Here is a 16,776-nt window from a genome sequence, read left to right on the forward strand (position 1 = left end):
TCTGAAAACCCATGGCCTTCTGGCTGTGCCCTGAAGACCAGCACATCTCCTAAATTTTCTCCACAATTATATACATACGGTCATTGCACCCAAGTGTTTCCAGCAATCATATAAGGCAACTCCAGCTCTCCCAAGCCCGGCAGCCAGCGACCTGACCCTTTTTCCACCCAAGCCTTGAGTTTCATGCTGTCCACTTTCATGCTTTATTTTTGAGTCTGCTAAAAGAATCCCCCTCCCCCTCTAAGAAAAATCTTAGGTGCTCTGTTTACTTACATTTTCCAGCATTTCTTTGTCTTCCAAACCATTCTAGCTCTTAATAAGGAAGTTTTTTGGGTTATTTTTATCAGAAAATGCAGCCCTTGACTAGTTGACGTGAGCAGTTAGGACGGGTTTAAATGTGCTTGGAAACCCCCGATTTCCCCCCGAAAAAGCAATATATGGCATATGTTAACATCTAGAGCCTGAAAACACAGCCAGTAAGAGTCGCGCAGACTAAAGGAAATCACTACTTAATTCCACAAACATTTGTTTCGGTCCAGGAATGGCACTAGAAACTTTGAGCAGTCTGCCCGCTCCTGCGCCGGCCGGCACGCAGGGTCCATACTGTGCGGCACAGCGCCATCTGCTGGCCGACCCCGCAGCCAGCTGGTGGCTCGGAAATCCACCCGAGTCGGTTCCCCGACCTCCGTTCCCGGGGGCTTCCCGCGGCTGGGGAGTTCGGACTGTACTAAAAAGGCGAGAGAGAGGGAGATTGTGCTGGAGAGAAAAAGCAGTGCTACAGAAACAGTTTCGAAAGACCTATTTAACTTGTAAACGGAGTAAGATTAATACCTCTGGAACTGTCCCCAGACGTCTTGCCAAGGGCACAGGTTTTCAGCTTTAAAGGTGAAGCTGAGTTTATTTGCATCCAAAGCAAAGAGTTGCTTTCCTCCTTTCTCTCTGTCTATAAAGCATTGTAGCCTAACCGCGTTGTCTTCGCACCAGGGCTCTGCGTGCTTCTTTATGGAGGTGAGGTAGAATTCATGGGAGCTGTCTGGGTGTCCACGTTCATTCAGGTCCTGGCTGCGTGTGTGTGTGCGTGCGCGTGTGCGTGTGTGTGTCTGTGTGTGGCGGGGAGGGTGGGTATTCAGAAGTGCTTTTGGAGACACTGGGGTCGTTTGCCCATCCATTCCAGAAATCAGTGGAGGGCCCCTCTGAAGGGCAGAATGTGAGGACTGTGGAAATGGAATCAACACACTTATGCATGTTTCCACACAGCCTTGAGTGGGATCCCAGACTCCAGGAAACTCATCTCTGATAGGCTGTAAAAGACACAAACTAAATGGACCGAAGGGGTGGTCATTACTCTTAAGGGAGGGCCCTCACTGTAACACAGGGTAAAGCGCTACCTGCAAATATTTTTTAAAGCTATGTTGTAAATCTTATTATTCTCACCCCACCTCCAGCCACCAGGCCTTTTGCGATCTGCAATTTCCATCCTGCAACGCTGACTTCCAGCGACTCCCTCCCTTCCCTCTCTCTTGCTGGTCCCCGTCCCCCTGCCTCCTGCAACCCTGCTCCAAACAAAAACAGGTTGAGGTGGGTGCCATCTCCACGTCACCTAGGGAGAAAGAGGAGGCCCACAACTATTCCTGGATTCCACTAAAGGATGGTTTGTTTAGGCCCCTGTTGTGGGGATTCTCTGGTCCTCCGTGCATGATGGCACGGAGCCAGGATTAACTGTAATTGCTTCTGTGTACAGTAAGGACTAGAAGTGATTTTTTTCACCCAGCTCTCTCTAGGGCGTTGGGCACAGCACTGCCTACGAGTGAAACAGCTCGGGGGACAGAGCTACCTGGACCCTTGAGGTCTGGCTCTGCAGCCATAGCTGGGGTCTGGGCCTTGAGGAGCCTGCTGTGTCCTCAGGGGCTACCTCTCAAAATGAAGAGAGTTTTCTAAAACACTGTTCCTCTGGACGCTGTGAACCGTCGTCCCTTTGCACACTGGAAATTGGCTGGTATTTTCCGGGGACTGCTTCTCTCCCCCTCCCCTCACTGAGCAAGCCCACTCTCCCTTAGAAACAAAGTCAGATATGTTCATGACAGAGTTCAATTTTAAGGTCCAAAGGATTTTACAGACTAGGCTTGCCAGATGAAATACAGGATAACCCAGCTAAATTTCAGAAAAATAATGAAGTTGTTTGGTATAAGAATGTCCCAAACTTTGTGTGGGACCTACTTATACATAAAAAAGCTCACCGTTCGTGTGACACGCAAATTTAACTAGATGCCTGTGTTTTTTATGTTTTGGTTTTTACTAAATCTGGCCATGTATTAAGTTCTCTAGTGCAAAGTCTTTAGACCAGAACCTAAAATCAACAGAGACAGAGGAATATGCCCAGTTACACAGCTGTTGAGAGGCAGCAGCAGGGTCACAAATCAGGTCTAGAAATTCAGTTTGGGTCCTCTTAATCAACCACCCTACCTTGTCTTCCCCCAGGACACCCTGGAGGCAGAGGTACCAAGTGAGCTCACGTAAGAAAACCAGTCCCTTATATAATCATTTCGGACTGACCGAGCGTGATGCAGAGAGCCATAAAGTAAAATGCCACTCATTTGGAAATGCCGCCAGTTTATAACTGGTGAAGTTTCCTGCCCAAGTGAATTTTTGTGCGGCAAATATTTTCTTGCCAGAGAGTCCAGCACTTTCTTTCTCTATGATCATTGTTCACAACGGTTTCAAGGACTCTGTTCTACCAAGTGATTTCAAACACGAAAGCCCCACTTACATACAAGCAAATACTATGCTAATTATTCCTCTCTGCCCACTAACGCCATAGCTCTGAAGCCATTATTGTAGACAGGGTACTGTTTATCTGGATTAAAAGACTAAACAGATCATCCTAAAATGGTCTAATATTTATCACAGACTTAAATTAGTTATGTATCTTGAGACCGTGCTCCAGATTCATGGCAAAATAGCTCTTCCGGATCATGGGAAGCCTCAGGGCAGCCCTTATTTGGAGGCTAGGTATCGAAGAACTCAGCTCAGCCATGCACCGTGTGACTTACCTCACTTTCCTCATTTTTAAAATGAGGGCTTAATGCTTTATAATCCCTCAGATCCATTTTGGTTCTAGAACACTAGATTTCTAAATATCAGTGAGTCATTTACTCTGTTAATATTATTTTGTTGAAGCTCTAATGGGAATGGAGAAGCAGGAATTGCATCTGAGTCTTTTGTAAATACCGCCACAGTGCCCATTGTAGCGCCGCAGTTGGCTGTACCGTCCCCTCAAGCAATCTGGCCACCAAAACCAAATGACAAAAGCTCACACCGAGGAAGGAAAGAAAAAGGTGTTAATGAAACTAGTTGTAATGCAAAGAAAGGTCAGCTTTAGCTGCAAGCACTGAAATGAAACAATATCATTGCAAGTGGCAAAAAGGGCTCTAGGTGAGACAGGGACTGTGTCCACACAATGTCCTCCCTGCCAGGCCAAGTCCAGTCCCAGCTGAGCAGCTACTCCTGGCAGCAGGGGAGGGGGGTTCTTACTGGATCACAGAAGCCAGACGTAATAGTTTGACAGGTTTGGACCTTTTACAATTAGATCACCCAAGTGCCCCAGCATAACAATGGGTCTCCATGAGCATCTTGTGTGGTTATGACAGTGGGTGAGGAAAGGCCGAAGTAAGCGACAGCATAAAGAAGGAATGATCCAGCAGAGGATGGCAAAGTCCTGTTCTGTCTGGGAACTCCCTCACGTCATGCGTGGGGTTCACGTTTCACTAACGAAAGTAGAGTAAATGAGGCTGGGTGGAGAGACAAGAGTGAGGTTTTTCCCTCCCTCTCTCTCCCCCCTTCCTTCCTCTTTGGACGTTTTTTAACCTTAAAATCGCTCCTGAAGAAAGGCTATTCAGCAAGTGTGAGGATGGACCCAAAGCCTGGAGGGCCTGGAGCTGCCTTTAACGTGTCACCTTGGGCCTTCCCTGCCTGCTGGCTCTGGTCCTGCCCAGAGGGAGGCTCGACGGCTGTGCACAGTAGTGACAGGGCTGTGACTCTCAAAGACGGATGGGTGAGTTCTTCTCAAAATATGTAACTCTCCAGCATTTTGTCCATTTCTTGAACAGGGCCAATTCAAGGACCTGCTTCTGAAATGTGCATGGATTATGTCCACTGAAATGTTTTCCTCTGGCTTTGCGTCGTCCTCGGAACGTCCCCAGGGCTTTCCCTCTCAAGTACACACCACGGTTTTGCAAGCTCTTTTTTTAGAATGGAGACTGTGCTCAGGGACTCCATTAGCCAAGTCTAGACCGAACCAAGAACCCAGGCATGACCTGCTGGGAAAGACTAGGGACTTAAATACCACGTTGAGAAGAAAGAAATCACTTCAACAGCTTGATCAGGCACTTAGGACCTGTCATTTCCTAAAGATCAGAAGACACTCCAATTTGTTGCTAATAGCTAATATTTATGAGGGTTCACTATATGCGAAGTCTTTTGTACTCAACCCTCATTAAAGGTACTATTATCCCCATTTTATGGATGGGTAGACTGAAGCCAAGAGAAGTTTAGTAACTTGGATAACATTGCTACTTTTAACTAGTAGAGACAGGACTACAGACTATGTTTCACTGCCTCTAAAAGTCCATGTTCACAACTTCTGAAAATAATAGCTAACTTTAACTGAGCGCCTACTATGTGCCAGGCACTGTTATGAGCGCTTTATGCATATTATCTCAATAAACCCCCGGAGTGACCTTGTGAGGCAGGTAATACTATGAAGCCCATTTTGTGGATGAGGAATGTGAAGGATGGAGATTAAGTGAGGAGTTGGAGGCGTTAGCCACCCATCTAAATTGCCCCTCTGGATGAGTGGAGGCTGTTGGCCTCCCTTCTAATCAACTTTGCCGTAAAGCCTTATGTAAAACTCACAAAACAAAATAAAATAGAATAAACAACAACAGCAAAACCTAGCCCTCTTCCTCCCAACTGGATGGCGGAGTATACTTTCTTCAGCTCCCAGTGGAGGTTCTATCCTCCTCTACCTCCCTGTACAAAAATAAGACCTGGGGGGATGCCCTTCCATGACCTGGGTTCCTCTTGTCCCCATGGCCACAGACAATGGAAAATCAGTTCTTTAAACAACTGCACAATCTCTCTCATTCTCTCTCTTTCTCTCTCCACACACACACACTTTCCCCCTCTGCTCTAATAATCCTGAAGATCCAATTTCTGGAACTTTCCTCTGATTCCTTGGTTTGGCACAGGGCTCCAGCTTAGGATGGAGACATTCTCAGACCATTGGCTACTACGAGGCGGGATCTCAGCTCCGGGCATTAACCCAGAAGCCCGCCAGCCCCCTTGCTGCCTGATAAGAGTGCAACGCTCAGGAAGCGGGCAGTTTTATTTCCCTCAGTAAATCTATTCTGATTAATGTAAACACTGTATAATACTCCACCTGCAGGTACTGTGATTAAGGTGCATCGGAACCACAACCAGCACAGTGACAGGCGGAGGGAAATTACTGACCTCCCACGGATTTTTTAAGTCAGCACATTTACTACTGTGAAAATCACCAAGTCATTAGCGGAGGGGTTTAAACATTTTTTTAAATGAAAGAAGTCCACTCACACTACAGCTATTTGTCTGTTGACCTCTGTGTCCCCTCTCTTTCTGACTTAAGATGAAATTCCCCTGCACCCATCGGAGTCTCCGCAGACTGGGGGGTACCAGCCTCGGTAGGAGGTGAAAGTTTTCCATTTCAGTCTTGGAAGAGCTACAGGAGACTGCCACCCAGCACAGAGGGTCCTGGGATGAGGCCACCAAACACCCTTCCCTAGTGTTCATAGAGCCATCAGGTGACAGCTAAAGTGCCTCGCTGGCTCCCATGTTGCCTGAGAGCTCACCTTTCCAACAACAGTGCTTTCAATCACTCCCAGCCATGCCTGTCCCGCCAGGGAACTGGAGGCACTACTTGTGATGCATTTGAGAAGTAGAGGCACGCCCTTACATCCATCTCCAGGTATTCACAGAATGCTTCCCGCTGCCAAAGGCAAGGATAGCTGTTCTCTCACTGGGTGAGAGGCAGGCAGGGCAGTGGTGAGATGCATGGACTTGGAGTTACTCCTAACTGGCTTCTGCTTCTTGCTCTACCACTCTCTTACTGAGCCTTTTTGTGCCTCTATTTCCTAATCTGTAAAATGGGGGTAACTGAAGTACATATCACGTACAATTATTGTGAAAATTGAAAGGGATAATCCACAACATGCCTGCACAGTGCAGAACACCTTGTGAATCAGGAGTTGGTGAAAGATTTCTGGAAAAGGCCAGGTAGAAAATATTTTAGGCTTTGCAGATCATATGGTCCCTGTCATAACTACTTAACTCTGCTATTGCTGCCTAGAAGCAGCCACAGACCATATGCAAACAAATGGATGTGGCTGTGTTCCAATAAAACTTTATTTACAAGAACAGGTAGTGGGACTGGGCATATACCCTGAGAAAACCATAATTCAAAAAGACACATGCACCCCAACGTTCACTGAAGCACCATTTACAATAGCCAGGTCATGGAAGCAACCTAAATGCCCATCAACAGACAAATGGATAAAGAAGATGTGGTACATGTATACAATGGAATATTACTCAGCCATAAAAAGGAACGAAACTGGGTCATCTGTAGAGACGTGGATGCATCTAGAGACTGTCATACAGAGTGAAGTAAGTCAGAAAGAAAAAAACAAATATCGTATATTAACGCATACATGTGGAACCTAGAAAATGGTTCAGATGAACCAGTTTGCAGAGCAGAAATCGAGACACAGATGTAGAGAACAAACGTATGGACACCAAGGGGGGAAAGCGGTGGGGGGTTGGTGGTGGTGGTGGGATGAATTGGGAGATTGGGATTGACATGTATACACTGATGTGTATAAAATGGATGACTGATAAGAAAAATTAATTAATTAATTAATTTTAAAAAAAAGAAAACAAAGGGCCAAGAAGAAGCCAGTAAGATAGGAGTCTGATGAGAGTTGAGGTGGGAGTGGCAACACGTGGTCTGCTCGTGCAAGGAATTATGGTTTATTATGAAGAGTGTTTCTTTCATTATAAAGTAGAGACGTCTTTGGAGATTTTAAGAAGGAGAGTTGTGATGTAACTTGAGTTTTTAAAAATATTGTTCTGTTTAATCTTCCTTTGTGTAGGGAAGCAGGAATCGGGTTATAAAACTATTGTGGTAGTCTAGGCTAAAGATCATAGTAGTGTGTACTGGTGGTAGGTGGAGATAGTGAGAACAGATTCTGCATATGGGTTGTAGCTTATTCCTCCACGTGTGTTTCAATTTTATTGAAATTGAACTACTAATAAGAATTTTGAATGATCAAACTCCTTCACTTCCTGTTTCTGAAATCAACCAAGTTTAGCGAAAATAACATAGGATCAAATCTAAAAACTGATCTTTCAGTAAGCTTTCTGATTCTTCTTGCATAAACAGCTTATGGCAATCAAATTAATCAGATTCTGAACTTATGCCAATTAAAAGCTAAATGTATCTGTAAACCAAGATCTAATTTTTTTATCAGTCTGTTTTTTTAATGAGTAATTGTTTGTTAAAGGTGTGTACTTTAGAATAAATCTTTTCTTAAAAAAAAAAAGAACAGGTAGTGGGGACAGATTTGGCCCTTAAGTCATTGTTTGTTGATCATTGTTAATTAAAAAAATGAATAAACGTCAGCAGTTGTTATTACATATGACAATTCCTTGTTGATCAGCTATAGACAAGGAGTTAGTAGTGAGTTAAGAAGACACGGTCCATCCTGAAACTTATGATTGGTAGGAGGGGAGGGGAGGCACTGATTGACAAATATTAGCTGAGAGACTACTGTGTCCAAGAAGGATAATGCATGAACTAAAAGCTATTATGCAAAGCCTAAAGCAATACGTGCCATCGACTTTTTTCATTTTTATTTTGTAAAACTCCACTCCCACCTCCTGAAGACAAACCAGGAATATTTTGCATTTATTTCAAAATTATGTCACCTCTAGAGGTAAAATGAGCAGAGAGGAAAGCCATCAAGGTTTTGTTTAAACTCACAGCCTGTTTGCCCAAGTCAACACTCACTCAAAACAGCCAGCTTGATCATTTTTGATTGAATAGGCCAGTTAGTTTAACAATGTGAAGAAGTCAGAGATCTCTGCTGCCCAAAGTGTTAGGATAAAAATAGAGCAGAATATCTCTACCTTCAAGGTGCAACTCCAAAGACATTTAAAAGCATCTTGGGTTTAAGAGTGATGTCAAAGAATGCTTGCTGTACATATGGTCTTTAAGGTCAATTATACACAGACACATGGGCAGTTGCTTCATACAGCTGCTCCTGACCTGAAAGAAACAGGAGCCCCATTTGGGCATCAGGTCTAATGAACATTTTCTACATCATGGATCATCTCTTTTGTCATTCATTCACTTATTCTACAATATTGTTGCAATTACACTATATGCATTGCTTGGAGCTCGACACTAAGAGGTACAAAGTTGAGTAAATCCTGGAACTTAAGCTCCTACAAGATACTGAGACAAAATGTGATGGAGAAGGTAATACAGCAGATCAGGAGGAGGTTTGCAAAGGGATCTGCATGCCAGTTCCTTACTCTGCAAGATTCTGGTCAAACTTAGTTTTTACAAGGGTGAGGCTCTTCTTCCAATAAAGGATAACATTAGGATGGAAAGAAAGAGCCTGTGTCACCTATCTGTGTGCTGATGGCACTCTCTAGAATGGTGACAGCAACTGACCAGCTCTTAGATTCTGCAAAGGTGTGAGACTCACCTGTTCCTACACTCTCTCCTACACGGGTCACTGCCATTTCTACTCTCAATGGACTGTTCCTTTTACAACTGTTGTTGGGATAGATACTACCTTCCTGCCACACCTACTAGTTTCTTTGTCCTAGTTTTTTGCCTTTTTTCATTTTCCCCTACTAGCACAATCTTAAGGTCTAGCCATGCCCCACTTCTCTTTGCTCCCCAAATCCCCCAGAACAGTAACCTGCTTCACAAACATAACTTAGGTTTTATGCCCTGTTGAACCTCCTTCCTCTTCTGCTATTTGACTCTGTCCCAGATCTGAGGATCACATGGTAACGCAGTAAAAGTCTACAAATATGCTGGCTCCCAGAGTGTGAAGGGCTTCGGGCTCCCGAGTTCTAAGCCCCAGCCCAAAGTTAGCCACAGTGCTCATTTTCAAAGGCAATCACAAGATGCATATCAAAGAATTTACAGAATCCACATTGGGAAACCTGTCAGAAAATTGTTGGGAAAATAAAGTGAATCAATAGAATGTCAAGAGACTCAAATGGAAAAATATTGAATATTCATTTTCTCTGTTTCACAGGGGTAGGGATTTACTAGGACCAAGGCAGCTGGTAGGATTTTCGGCTTTCCTTGGAATGGTTCAAATAATTTTTGTGCTGTGCATTGGATTAGTATTCAATTAACTCCTTTAAAATTATAATGTGCAACTTCAACAAACTTATTAACGAGTCTACAGCACAATTAGAGCAGTTAATAGCCACCAGGTACAACAACAAATGAATGCTGTATTTGTATAAACAGAGAACCTCTAAAACAAATTCAGCGATTGTGTTTCCTATTTGCATAGCTGTTTCACTTACTGTGATACCTGTAAACACTAGAGAAAAATTATGGAGGGGTCCTTTTCTCCATATATTTATCAAAAAAATCTGATGTAGAATCCACGTAGAAATTGTTTCTTTCTAATGTGGTCACATTCCAGGAAATCCAGTATGTTAACACAACCAGCTCTTAGTGGGGAAATCTAATTGGCGAAGTTTGTCACTTGGGTTGCAAACGCATCGCTATGGCTGCCAAAATGTTTTAAATGTAATACCTCCATTGCTCTTATATAGGCCATTTCAAGGTTTAAGAAAACAAAAGATCGTCATATAAATACTGTATCAGACATCACTATTAAGTGAGAAAAAATCATTTGGAGATTTCACACACTCAGACACCCACCCTCACCCGAGAGAGCATATGAGCAGAAACACCCATAGTAGGGTTAGGAATTTCAGAGGAGAACCATGGGGCCATCTGTCCTCACGTTGCTATGTAAAAAATTGGACTTTAATTATTGTGGTAGGGTCAAGACTGCAACTTTCTGTACATTTCTTAACCAGACAAAGAAAATTCATTTTAAGAACTTTTAACATTTGATTTAATGCAAAATCAAAGAGATTAACTTCCTTGGCTGAGGGATTTTTGCATCTTAAGTTGATCTATTCTAAAATCACTATAAAAAATGAATGTTAAATCTGAAGATTATAATCTTAACACTTTTATTCCCTATAAAATAAAACCCAATGCTATTTGTAATTTTTTAATAATAGATTTTAACCATAGGATACAGCAAGACCACATGGGTCACATCTTTATCTACGCCTTCGAAGGTTTCCCCCTGCTTTTTTCAACTCAAAGCTACCTTACCCACTCTCCTTTCCATCCACATCCACGTAATTATGAATGTATCGTGTAACGATTTAAATAGATTAACTACTTTTGGTAGTTTGTGGAAGAAATGCTACATCTTTTTTCCACAAGACTAAAGCTTTCTCACCATTCTTAAGTAACAGCAGAAATAATAAAATCTAAAAGAAAAGTGCAATTTAATTTGGTTTTTTAGAACTATTTCTTCTCTAGCCTCAGAAGATTAGTTTCAAAGCAATGGTAAAATCATTCATGTACGTCTTTTCAAGTCAAAAGAAAAAAAGACTCCTAAATACCAAACATTTGCTCTTTGGAGCATAGCAAGAAGAAAGGAAGAGGGCCAGACGGCCACATCCTAGGAACAAAGTATTGTCCAGGTAGTTGTCGGCTAAAATGGGATCTCTTTCCAGGTTTTTTTATTAGTTAAAGTTTTTCTTTCCCAAATAAAACCTCATTTTCTTTCACTAATCTTTCTAGTGGGTATCTGCCAGTTCTTCTGCATGACTTGCTTCATGAAAACTTGTAAAAAAGAAGGAATCTAAAACCAGTGCAATTTTATATCCACACTCTCTGTGCCATTAAAAAATACTCAACTTTTATGAAACATTGCTTATTTTCCAGAAACCTAGAAAAATGACTTAATTACACTAATAATTACATTCTCCCCAAATTAGACCGTAAAGACTCTCAATTAAATTTTTCATTTTTTTACTTCACAAAATAATGCTAAGTCTTATGAGAAAGAATAGATACATAAGAGCAACCAAGAATGTTTGGAAAAGAAGAGTAATAAGGGAGAATTTCTCCTACGACCAATTCAAACATATTGTAAAGTTATAACATCAGCCTGTGCTGGTATAGGATCAATGAAAGAGAATAAAAATCCTAGAAACATTCCCAAGTAAATATAAAAATTTAGTGTATGATAAAAGTGACATTTAAATTTAAATTTAGTGTATGATAAAAGTGACATCAGAAGATGTGATATATTATTCAATAAATTCTGTATTGTGGCAACTGGCTATTCATTTGGAGGAGCAAAGAAAAGGTAGTCCCCCATTCACACCATTGAAAGCATACATTTTAGATAAAAGACATTTATAAGGGTAAAAAAAGGAAATGATGTTCTCCAAGAGTATGGAAGTGGGTGTTTATATAATACTGGATTGGGAAGACTGAGTCCTAAGGCAATAATCACATAAAAATTAATAATGTTTACTATATAAATGCAAAAACTATCAAAACATCAAAAATTATGACTAAGAGGAAGGACAAAAGAGATGACATGTTTAAATATATCATATATACATAAATGTATATAACATATATTAAACAGAGGGTTAATATGCTCAATATGTAAATAGTTTTAACAATTTAATAAGAAAAAGTTGATGACATAGACAATTCACGAAAGAAAAAATGCAATGACAAATAATTTACCTATCCAAAAGGCACTGAGAAAATTATATTAATCGATGTTAATGAGGATGTGAGAAAATGGAAATTCTCACGCAATACTGATTAGAATATAAATGGATGCAACATTTTACAAATAATAGCTTAGATATGGGCATGCTTATAAGTCCAGCCATGCCATTTCTAGATATTTATCTAAGGAAATAATTATCGATCTACATAAATAAAATTTAACTATAAGGATGTTTGTTGAACTATTGTTTGGAATACTAAAGGCAGTAAAGAACAAAAAACAAACAAAAGAACCCCTTCTCTCTATATAAGAATAGGGGAATGAGTAATTATTTAAAATGTAGGAAGTAATATTTAATAATAATTTTCATGATATTTTTCCAACTGGAAAAAAGGTTTCAAAAGAGTATATGTGGTACAACATCATTTTGTTAAACATTTAAAATAAAACGTATGAATACTTAAAATATGAATGTGAAATTAAAATGTTACTATTGTTTAAGGATGGTAATTTTATGAATTCTTCTTCTTCTTCTTCTTATTTTTTTTTGCGGTACCCGGGCCTCTCACCACTGTGGCCTCTCCCGGATGCGCAGGCTCAGGGGCCATGGCTCACGGGCCCAGCCGCTCCGCGGCATGTGGGATCTTCCTGGACCGGGGCACGAACCTGTATCCCCTGCATCGGCAGGCAGACTCTCAACCACTGCGCCACCAGTGAAGCCCTATGAATTATTTTTAATTTGTGTTCTCTCTCTTCAACACTTTCTTTAACCTCTGTGTGTGTGTGTGTGTGTGTGTGTGTGTGTGTGTGTGTGTCCCTACTCTGGCAAACCCTGGATTCTCTTGATTCCAACCAAGGTCTGCAGAAGATTTCCCTCCTCACTCCTACTCCTTAGAGTACCTGTGGACCCTTTCCTGAGTTGCAGTTTCATAAAAGTGAAGATTCTTTTTCTGTTTCTGTTTCCTTTTGTTTTTTGTTAATTTCAGAGATGACACAGGGGCCAGATGTTTCTCTTCTGCCCTTTTTAACAGAAAGTCCTTTAAAACGTATTCATAACTTTTAAGAAATTGCTGAAGTTCTTTGAAACAAACTCAGATGATACAGAATTGCATTTGCAGTTTCAAACAGGAACTCCTTCCCACCCTATTCTCTGTATCCAGTAACATCTTTTAGGGATGACCTAAGTTAAGACAAAAGTGTGGTGTGTGCGTATTTTCTGGTCTTTTCTCTGTGTCTTTATAAATATTTTAACTCTCCAATCCATTGCAATTTATTTTAGTATATATCTTGTAAAGTGACATGTAATTGCTTACTTTTAACTTTATGAGTGCTAAGAGCAGAATTTATACTGAGGCTCTCTTTACTCTCTTCTGGGCTAAATGAGAGAAAACAATCAGGGATGGAATTGTATGAAATAGCTTTTTTTCCCTACATGTAACTAAACTTTCCAGGATGTTCCTCCTTCCTGATGAAGTAACTTGAAATGCTTATTTTCTATTTTTAAAGATAAGGCTGAGAGTCAAGCATTATAAATTCAAATTCTTATAATTTCCAGCAGACAAGGTAAGTGAGAGGTGTGGACTGAATCTAAGAGATTGTAAGAAGTAATGTGGACTGCAGAAAACTGTATGTTGGTAAAAAAATTTTTAAACTGAACAAATATTGTTTTTATAATAAGGGGAAATCATTTTTAAAATACATGTTGAATAAATTAAGGTACAGTTCTTGAAAAAATGGAAACTCTCTGAACTTCTCCTAAACTGCCACCGATAATGTTACAACAGTTTAGCTGGGAAAAACTTTTGAGTTTAAGTTACGTGGCCAGTGGACCTCAGACACTACCCAGGGCAGAGCTCAGCAAGACGAAGATCAACCTTTGTGACACCTCTTTGACTTCAAGACTACAGTGAATCTTGATGGACCTTCAGGATACAGTGTATCCTGATCTTTGGCAGTGGAAGCTTCTCCATGGAACAAGGATACTGATAATCGACATTTGAATTCTTTCTATGAGACAGGCATGGTGCTAGGCACATTGTTTTCTATAATACATCACTTTTTATATTCCCTTTGAGAATCTAACACCTAGGTACTATCATGATCTCCATTATTACAGATGGGGAAACTGAGGCTTATAGATGGTAAATAACTTATATGTTAGTAAGAACCTCCTTTTTTGGACTTCGAAGCCTGTGTTCTGACCACCAAGCACTGTTAGAAGAGGTTCTTAACCCAGTAACTCTCTGTCCGTCTGACAGGGGTCTTTTCAGGGAAGCCTGCCTTCCCCCACGGAAGCACACTTCCACACCGGTGTCTCATCTTGTGAAGAATGTGTTGTCACCACACACAGCAATGGGACCCAGACAGATCTTGATTAAAATCGCACACCTTGCACATATGAGTCAGGTAAACCAGGATGAGTTACTTCAATTTTCAAAAGGGCGGTTTCTTTGAGGACTGCAAAATGAGGACAATGCAATCTACTTCTTAGGTTTTGGTGGGAGTGAAATGCGATGCTACACATGCCTAGTATGAGGCAGGGACTTAGTAAATGCTGGTTCCTTTCATCTTCTCTTGACAAAACATTGTTACGTATTGTTTATGTCACTCCACCAATCAATGTCCTAAGAGATCTATAAAAATGATGCAACTCGGGCTTCCCTGGTGGCGCAGAGGTTGAGAGTCCGCCTGCCGATGCAGGGGACACGGGTTCGTGTCCCAGTCCAGGAAGATCCCACATGCCGCGGAGCAGCTGGGCCCGTGAGCCATGGCCGCTGAGCCTGCACGTCCGGAGCCTGTGCTCCGCAATGGGAGAGGCCACAACAGTGAGAGGCCCGCGTACCGCCAGAAAATAAAAAAAAATTTTAAAAAATGATGCAACTCAATTAACCACAATTTGTCTCTGCAATTTACCTATAGCAGAAAAAGGTAAATTGTGGCAGGTGGGGGGAGGGGAGAGACAGATAAAAAGATTTTTGCTCCCACAGCTCTTATAAGTCCTGTCCACCGGGCTCGGTTCATCTACAGCCCAGTTTCATATACCTACATCATCTACTGTTCTTTGGAAGGTTGGTAATAATGCTTTGATTAATGCTCCTAGCAATGCCTTAAGAGTCTGAATGCATCATCTAAGTAAAAGCCATTGTGTTAAAAAAAAAAGTAGGAATGCAGTCTCAGAACAAGGTGTAAGCAACTCACAAGAAAATAAAATTATTCCCCAATCCCGTGGGATTGCATGGTACCTTCCTTTTAAGACAATGTACCTTTCATGGTACGTATCTGCATGGTACCTTTCCTTTAAGACAATGATTCTCTACTTGAAATTCTTGAATGGATTTTAGGAGGTCCCTAAACCTCAGGAAATTGCCAACTTCTACATGATTGTGCCCATGTGCATTCTGCAAGGAGATGATGGATTCTGTGAAATTCTCAAGAGTTCTATGACCTCAAACACCTAGGAACCATTGGTCTAGAAGCTTACAATCCAAGTCAGACATGCTGACATCAAGAAAGACACAATGAACAGTGGTGTATCGACATGAAGTGAGGGAGGGATTGGTCACAGATGAGGATATGTGTATGATGTGAGGGCAGGAATGGGATTTAAACATCCAAACGGATATACAAACCTTTTCTGAGGAGGGTTCATTTTGAGGTCTTAGTCTTAAAGAAAATAAGGAATAGAAATCTTTGAAGACTTTCCTTCTCAAATTAGAAGCCTTTCCCCTACTTTCTTTGAGACTCCCAACCACCAAACATTTACATCTAAGTGGAGGGAGTAAACCAGCTAATTGAAACTGTTTCAGTGATGCATCTGTTTTTCTATTTAACATTCTTTTCTCTCCCTTTCACTTTTCATTTCTTGCCTGAGCTCACATGGCCTATTCCTTGTCTTTTTTAATAACTGGACAAATTATTACTATTAGTAATTTGAAGAGAGGGAAGAGAAACATAAATAAGAGAAATGAGTTTCCATGGCAACCACAGCCAGGTGAGATCATTTTGAACATCCTTTCTGTGACTATTTCATTAGCAGTCTCCTGAGCACCTGAATCCCTGTTAACCCATTTATGGACCAAGTGTTCTTCAGCAGATGGCTCTCAGACTGCTCACTCACTCTTGGAGATGTTGATTTATCATTTTTAGCGTGTACTTGGATTTTGTAGCCAGAAGTGACTGCTATCTATTTGTATATTTGTCTCCTGCTTAGAGCACGCCCTGTGATTCTCCAGCATCCATCCACAGTTCCATGAACAAGGACCAATGATGTCATATTTTTTTAAAGAACTAAATTGACACTTTCAAAAGTAGAGTTCTCATAATGACAGTGCTTTGTTTATTGAGTCTAAACTCCACTCCCTTTGGAGGGGATGAGGCATAAGAGCAAGTATCAGTCAGGACGGACTGAGTAATGCTGTGGTAACAAACAGCCCTTGTGATGATTAATTTTATGTGTCAACTCAGCTAGGCTATGGTGCTCAGCTGGTTGGTCAAATACCATTCTAGATGTTTCCCTGAAGTTATTTTTTTAGATGTTAACATTTAAGTCAGTAGACTTTGAGTACAGCAGATTACCCTCAATAATGTGGGTGGGCCTTTCAATGGAAGGCCTTGAGAAAAGCCTGAGGTCTCCCAAAAAGGAAGGAATTCTGCCTCCAAACTGCCTTCAGACTCACTATAACACTGATTCCTGCCAGATTTTCCAGACCATGGGTCTGCTCGACAAATTTCAGAGTTGCCAGTCCTTATAAATCACATGAGCCAATCTCTTGAAATGAATCTCTCTCTCTCTTATCTATCTATTGAGAGATTTTATATATATATATATATATATACATATATATATATATATATATATATATCTCTA

This window comes from Neophocaena asiaeorientalis, unplaced genomic scaffold (assembly GCF_003031525.2).
Source record: "Neophocaena asiaeorientalis asiaeorientalis breed wild unplaced genomic scaffold, Neophocaena_asiaeorientalis_V1.1 scaffold438, whole genome shotgun sequence".
Lineage (NCBI taxonomy): Eukaryota > Metazoa > Chordata > Mammalia > Artiodactyla > Phocoenidae > Neophocaena > Neophocaena asiaeorientalis.